Source organism: Rhyacophila brunnea, unplaced genomic scaffold, assembly GCF_057557595.1.
Source record: "Rhyacophila brunnea isolate RB1 unplaced genomic scaffold, BYU_Rbru_1.0 scaffold_266, whole genome shotgun sequence".
NCBI lineage: Eukaryota > Metazoa > Arthropoda > Insecta > Trichoptera > Rhyacophilidae > Rhyacophila > Rhyacophila brunnea.
Genome location: NW_028232931.1, coordinates 23,173 through 30,273, shown reverse-complemented (window position 1 = coordinate 30,273; position 7,101 = coordinate 23,173).

Below are 7,101 nucleotides of genomic sequence, written 5' to 3'. Positions count from 1 at the left end.
CAGGCAAAAGTTTGCGTCGATTTATTGTGCCAATGACTAAATTATTTTTGAATGTCTCGTTTCATCTCGAAAAAGAAACCATACGAAGCAAGCGAGCTAAAATATACTGACTTTTATGACCTCAAATTTTTATCGAATCAGTTAATAAAAAATAAAAACTTGGCGTAAATTGGCTAAAAATGAAATGTCTTAAATATGAAAAGGAAAAACCATTTACCATTCAATATAAATATAATTTTAGTGATGTGTACGAAACAATAAACGCTTTAAAAATTAGAAATGCTTCGCGTATCAACCAAATTTGTTTTGTAGAAATCGAAAACATTCCACAATTATAATATAAAAATCCATTAAAAATAAGTTGTGCCAAAAAAAAGGATTTGTGTGAAAAAAGTGTAATACTGGACATTTTTCATTGGTGGTTTCAACAATAAAATTATCTGCCGAGAATAACAGCCATCCAGACTTACTTCCGGAGCCCGATATAAATGATTCCGATGCCGAAAACGACGAATAATAATGAACATTCTTTTTTTTAATATTAATACTAATCTAATTGTTTTCATGAATAAGTGCAATGTGCAAGTGCAAGGAAATGCAAAGAATGTCAATCAGAATTAAGGCTAGTCGTAACATGTAGCATACTATCCAATCTGCATACCCTTCAGAGAAATGTTATTGTAGTTTACGGTAAATAATTTAATTAATACTTTGGACGCGGAAGACGCACACGGTGCGTAATGACCAGGCGGCCGATCGATGTAATTAACGTGCATTTTAAAGGGGGCAATTAAAATCTCATTATCTATTCAGCAGCGAAAGCGTTAAAAAAAATCTGTTTAAAAATTATTGTGATTTATTATTATTTTCATTGTATTTTTTCTATATTTCTCTAATTTGAAATAAATAATGTTATTTTCATTAAAAATATTATTTTTATTTGTATTATTATGTACCAATCTAATCATTAACATAAAAAAATATAACAATAATGCATTGTCATTTATCTAATAATATGTCAAAGTTAGCGAATAGTTACTGACAGAATGCATTATGTCAGCGGTCACATTACATTTACATTTTTAAAAAAATATCCATACAACTTATCAACATCAAATCTTATGTTTTGTATGCCAAAAAGGTTATTCTTTATAATGTAGAAAAAAAATATATAAAACATAAAACATTCTACGTGGGAGAAAGCTTTGAAAAAAAAAATAAGCTATTAATGCGATTATCTCAGAACTTGTTTTAATGACTTAATGCTTTCTGTCAGTATACCCTCGATATGTATGTATTTATTATTTTTACTGTACTTACTTATTACTTCTTATTATTATTTACTTATAGTTTTTTCCCTCACACGATTGGTTGTTTTAAGTTCTTACATTTTTAGAGGTTATCAATTACCTGACTAAATTATTATTGTTTATTCCAAGCCTACAGAACCATGTATTTCGTATCAATCCATATATAGGCGATGTTTTCTTTTGATAGTATCATATCAAAGTCACAAATGGATTTTGGTGATGTGTATTTGTCATAAAATAATGATACATATAGAATCGCATTATTAGGTAACCAGTGGTCAGAATCACCATTAGTGTCACAATGCAACAGTATTGCTCACATTGTCTTATTCTTGAATAATTAATGATCGTCATATTTGCCTTGATACGGTAATTTTTAGATACAATAATAATAATATTGTATCTAACTATGTTATTTAGATATTTTAAGACATTATTTGTAATAATTGATCATGCTTTGAAGGAAGATCAAATTGCAATTCTTTATTTTATGTTTTTTTTTTACCTTTGTGGCACAATTTTCATTTTACTATTAAAAAAAAAGTTGACTGACAATGTCAGGTCTATGCTCGCCACACTCTCATTTCATGAATCTGTAATATTTTTGTGAAGGCACATTGTGTTATGCCTTTCTGTGAAAATTTATGTTGCGCATAATATTGTTTTTTTCATTTAACCACAAATAAAACGTGTATATAGAAAACTGCTGTTTTCTAGAAATGACAATAATATGTATGTATTTATTATTTTTACTGTACTTACTTATTACTTCTTATTATTATTTACTTATAGTTTTTTCCCTCACACGATTGGTTGTTTTAAGTTCTTACATTTTTAGAGGTTATCAATTACCTGACTAAATTATTATTGTTTATTCCAAGCCTACAGAACCATGTATTTCGTATCAATCCATATATAGGCGATGTTTTCTTTTGATAGTATCATATCAAAGTCACAAATGGATTTTGGTGATGTGTATTTGTCATAAAATAATGATACATATAGAATCGCATTATTAGGTAACCAGTGGTCAGAATCACCATTAGTGTCACAATGCAACAGTATTGCTCACATTGTCTTATTCTTGAATAATTAATGATCGTCATATTTGCCTTGATACGGTAATTTTTATTTTATGTTCAATCCATACATAATAAATAATCTTTTCAAACCAAAGTTTATGAATTTTAATATTACCCTGTCATATTTATTTAGGAAAAACGAGATGAGAGGGAATGCGAACTCCAATCACTGTATCTGCAGTATAGTATTGTCAACCGTACTATAATAAAATTATAGTGGAATGTTATAACTTTAATTCTGAATGATGAATCTTAAAGGTGAAAAATGTTCCCGTACTATAGTTTTTCAGAAATACTATATTTTTACACCTTTGTACTATAATTAGCACAGAAAAAGGTGTCAACACTGGCAATGTGGCATGTTTTCATCAATATATAATATATTTTTATATTTGTTCTACATGTGCTCCTATGTAGATCTAGGCCACCTCACGGAGACGTTTCTTAACAGATTTTTGTTTACACGAGAAATGGATATTAGTCATTTGCTCAACCTATTAGGTCCATACTCTGGGTGCAAACACGTTTTGAAAAACAACGTGAATTTTTGCCAGACCCGCGATTTGCACCTGAGACCCACGACATTATAAGCCTGACGCATAGTCACTTGCCCATCGTGAGCACCAATATATCGCCAAACGTTAAAAATAATTCATCTCCATATCGTGCAGTGATTCCAAACCAGATCTGCAGAACCTTAGAGCTCTACGAGTAGTGTAAGGAACTCCGCGAGAATTCGCATAAACTTTTTGATGCGTGTAAAGAAAAGAACATAACATACTTTTAAACAATGCTGTATTCTGAAGTAGATTTCAAACGTAAGTATAATGAAAATATCTAGCGAGAATTAAACTTTGGAGAGGAAATTTCATGACAACAATGGATGAAGGATGAGAATTTGAGTGGTCAATAATGAGAGTCGCTACCTGAGCACGTCACTATAATCTACCATAAAAGCGTTTAAATTATGTATGTTAACATTACCTATTGTAACAGCAAAGTGTTCATTTAAATTCAAAGTATTAGGATAAGTATCTGATGTGCTGAAAATATATTTTTATTTGCAAAGGTATATACTAAAGACTAATGACAGAGATGGGTCATGCGTTGTTCAGAGGCAACAATTTTTTCTAAATAATTGAGGATGTGTATATCAAATCTTCAATGCATTTGTTTAACACATTGATCACCAACTAGTTTTACATAAAATAGTTAAAAAACGATTATTTGTTTCTAAGGTATTATTTGATAGGTTATGTAAGAATATAATGTTTTTTTTCATTTTGATGATTTTTTTATGTAAATATTGGTTTTTATGATGTGCTGGCCACATGTGTCCGTCGCGGCGCCAACAAGTTAATTTATTATATTTTGCCGGTCACCTGTCCATATGTGTTGACGAGAGCATGGTGCCATTTCGAGGTCGAATTATGTTAGATAGTATAATAAACAGAAAAGGCACAAATACGGAATAAAAGTTTTCAAATTGGGTAGTATAATACCTGGATACACATAAACTGGAAATATACGTTATCACCGGCCTTCTTGCGCTCTTAGGCGGAGATGGCAGACCGTGATAATGTCATGGCCAAGAAGCGGGGGTGGGGGACAGAAACGCACGGTGTATTTTGTCGAGGCGTGTTTATTTTATCGTAGATACAGGGTAGTCGTTGGCGGTGGGTTGGTCATGGCGATTGTAATGTCGGTTTGGCGGGTTGCAGACGGGGCATCGCTGGCTGTTAGCTTGAGATCTTGTGGCTTGGGAGGCTTGATGCTTGCTTGGCGCCGACGCGATCTTGTTGGCTGGAGAATTGCAGATGCTGGCTGGGTTGGAGATGCTTTTAGCTTCGCGTCCGAGGCAAAGCTTGCTGTTCGGCGTCAGGGGTAAGAGAGTCAGGGCTTGCGGCTCGGCTGGAGAATCTGGAGATGCTTATTGTTCGGGATCCGAGGCAAGAGAGAGCTTTTCGCGCCCATCTAACTGACAGATTCGCGCCGTCCTGTTCGTCACGTCGATCGCGAACGTCCCTGTTTTACCGACGGCGCTGTTTAGAGCGGCCGTTTTTGGTAGACCGTGTCTGTGTTTTGGCGGGAGCGTAGACGAATTCGAATTTCGGATTTTTTTGAGGCGGGCTCCGCTCGGCCGAGGGTTGCGAGAACCGCGAAGAGTGGACGTAGGCTGTGGTGTTTTGGGAAAGATGATGGTTCGGTCCGCCCTTTGAGATGGTCTCCTGTGGGAGACCTTCATCTGGTATCAACGTATACATACATTATAATCATTTTTGTATTTCTATTTTTTTATTATTTACATAATTTTTATAACTTACATTTTTATAATCTATTTAATTTTTATTTTTATATCAATAAGAACACATTTACAATTTAAAAGGAAAACTTTTTTTTTCATTATGTACATTCTTTACATTAGTGAGCCTATCTTTCGTTACTTTAAAGGAATATTCTCAGGCTAAGTGGCAGTAATATACAGAAGGGCCATGCCGGTCACCGCGTATCGAAAAATTCACTGCGCGCGTACTCGCCGGCGCTGTAGAACAACTCTAAGGTAGGTCTTTTTTGCCGGTCACCGGTGACCCCCGTGGCGATTAACGTGTTAAGTGACGTATCAACTTAATGCAGAAGGTACCTAAACAAATTACACAAAATTTTGAGGCAGACTGGATGGCTTGCTTGCTGTCTGCTTATGGGATGCACTTACACTTCTCCTGAAAAGGGATGAAAAACACTCAGACTGTGTTCGTTTAAATCATTTTTAGGACGCCAGGCTTTAGGGCAGTTGGACCGTTGGCCATAAATAAAGTGCTGGCATCGCAATAAAAATAAATAAGAGGATAAATTGACTCAACTGTATTTGTAGTATAGTATAAACCTCAGCATTAAATCATGAAATCATTTAACTATAAAAAAAAAATTATTACTGTGATATATAAATTCTTCTTTCGACCATGTCCGATCCTAATAGGATCATATGGGCCTCCACAGAGTGGAGGTTTGTATTGACAGATTTTTGTTTTTACGAGAAATGGATGTCAGCCACTTGCTCAACCTATTAGGTCCATACTTTGACTCATACACAAATTGAAAAACAATATGTGTACTAGCCAGACCCAGGATTCGAACCTGGGACCCTCGACTCTATAGGCCGGCATTTAAGCCACTCGACCACAAAATGGCACTCTTACATCCTTCTGACATTAACATAAATACCAAATGAGCCAATGAGAAATATTTTATACCTGAAGTGTTTGAGAATTACGTAATTCATGATAGGTACTGTCATTGAATTTAATCGTTGCCTTCCATGTCACTTTCCACTGGAAAATCACCAGAAAAAGCTGGAACCAAGTTTTTATAAAATGTGGAATATGGCTCATGAATTTATTTAGAATTGCATAGATCGATAGGATCTTTAAGCGTATGTGACTTAATCCGCAGTGGCTTAAAATACATAGGTTTCAAATTCTAATGGAATAAAGCCCAGCATTCCGACCCATAGGTGTAATATGGGTCTGATGAGGGTTTTGTATAACTTTATCTTAGTTTTCTTTGAGAGGAGTCTTGATCTGAAGTGTCTCTGTAAACAGTAGTAAGATTTGTTTGCCAGAGTAATTCTTCTGCTAACTTCTTGTCTGATGTCGTTTTGAGGGGTAATGCGTGATCCCAGATATACGAACTCGTCGACCCTTTCGAACTGATACGTGTCAATTGTGAGTGGTGAGCTTGAAGGAGGCTCACTTGCATGCATGTAATTAGTTTCTTCTTGATTGACCTGCAGTTCCATTTCTATGGCAGCTCTTTCCAGTGCGATAAATGCCTCTTTTAAGGTCTTGTTCTGATCTTGCCACTGTGTCTATATCATCGGCATAATGATAATGATACGTTAGTTATTTTAATATTAAGAAATCAATCAAGCATTACTTGGTTCATGCAATTGAAGGTTATTTTTGTAATTTAATGAAATAAAATGTATGACACTAAATCGAAAACTTTCAGTAAGTTGTCATATGTAACTGTCGTTTAATGCATAATGGCCAATATATTATAATGTAATCATTTTTTTTTTGTTCGTTATGTCATACCAAAATAGAAAAGTTTACTTCAAACCTATGATAATCCTATTATCATTCTTTTCAATTTTAAGATGTCTTGCAGCTGTTGGGTGACAGGTTTAGGTGCCTTGTCAAATCCCACCAAAGGCAGATCACAAACGACGGCAATCAATTCATTTAATCGTGAATAGAAAAATTAAACTGCTAAATAAACTACCTTCAACGGCGGTATGCAGAAATCATTTTCTCCCAACAGACTACTCCGGAAGCAAGCAGGAATGTGTGGTATGTCATTCTCAAAACTTTATTCCCTATTATCAGATAATAGGGAATAGTACTTTTGACATTAATCTGAAAGAATCTGATTAACCGCGTGATGCATCCGATGATTGTACTTAGAGCCATTTTAAACCATCTTTAATTATTGACGTGACGATTCCTTGTAGTCCATTACGAATGCATTCTTTAACCAAAGTTGACTAACTCAAACATTTAAATATATACCCGATTCTGATAGCTAGATAAATTAATCCTACATTAGAGACTGCAATCCACCCTGTGGACGTTACGCTTATTTGTACCTACCTAAATAATATGATTGGAGGTGCATAATATGTATCTATTATTACCAAATCGAAACGCAGC